The sequence below is a fragment of the Arachis ipaensis genome, chromosome B10, assembly GCF_000816755.2.
Source record: "Arachis ipaensis cultivar K30076 chromosome B10, Araip1.1, whole genome shotgun sequence".
Classification (NCBI taxonomy): domain Eukaryota; kingdom Viridiplantae; phylum Streptophyta; class Magnoliopsida; order Fabales; family Fabaceae; genus Arachis; species Arachis ipaensis.
In genome coordinates, this window is record NC_029794.2 from 13,927,788 (window position 1) to 13,929,286 (window position 1,499).

Below are 1,499 nucleotides of genomic sequence, written 5' to 3' on the forward strand. Positions count from 1 at the left end.
TTATAAAATTTTTGAATCTGCCACTGATAATAGTGAAAAAAGTTTTCTCCTTAGATATATGTATTAACACTAATATTGATCCTTGTTGTCAATTCTTTGACCAATAAACTTAACTGTAAAACTTCTTACAACTCTTTGTATGTGAAGGTAAAGAAAAAAATGTTATGTTTTCTTTATCATAGACATACATATATAAGTATGAGATTGGTAATGATTGTAAGTTTGAATCTCATTTTAAATTTAAATTTTATTTTTTTAAATTAAAATCTTATAATTCAAATTACAATTCAATTTAAAACATAATCAATTAGGATTTTATCCATATTTAAAATTTATCATAGAATAAATAATTAATTATTTAATATTCTCAATTATTATATTATTATATTCATGGTGCTACCAAAGAATATAATAATATTTTTTTTCCAAATTTAGAATTCAAATTTAGAAATAGAATAACTAATTATTCTCAAATCTCATTTAATATTCTCAATTATCATACTATTATTATATTCGTGGTGCTAGCAAAAAAATCATAATATTCTATTTGAATTAACATAATTATTTATGTGATCAAATAACAACAATAATTAAATAATTTTTTATCAAGGATTAGAACACTCATAGTGTATGATTTATAGGTTCAATACTAAGCGAATAGTGAATTAATCATACTAAATTTACTAATCAAGGTTGGCATCTAACAACGCTCCTAGACTACCCAATAATATGAAGTAATAATATTTTTACTAAGAACTCAAAAAGAACAAAAATATAATTCTTTCCATCTTTTTAACTCTTAGGCTGCATTTGTTTACAGGCACGGAGACACTGAGATATGGGCATTGAGATACAAAATCGTGTTTGGTGGATAAGATATGAACATAGACATTGTGTCCAGAGACACTGAATTAATGTATTTGGTGTCTATTCTGACAGGAAGGACACAGAAATACTAATAAGAGACACAACTTATTTTTTATTTTTTTATTATTCTTGATAATTTTTCATAATTATAATTTTTTATTATTATATTTTTCTTTCCAAATTTTTTTAATAAAAAAATGAGAATAAATTGGATTTTCATAATTTGTTCTAGTTTATTACTAAATAAAAATATAAAAATACTAATTTTTGTGTCTCTGTTAGTATCTTGTCTTATCCTATTCTCAGAACCAAATGTTACCTTAGTTAATCTTTAGAGTACAATTTGATTGTCAAATTTTAATTTATTATCATTATTATAATAAATTGTGGATGATCTAAGAAATTTATTTCTTTATTAATTCAAATTCTTGGCCAAGACTTTGTTTAATTCATTCATTATAATGGTAGAGCTCAAACTCATTACCATAGTCGATGGATTTGTTACTCAATATCCATTTAACAAATGCTTTGTTAATTATTATGATAATCGCAGGTGAAAGAAAAATTATAATATTATATTTATCTATATCTCATTGACAAATATACAATAACTATAATTATTATCATCGTAT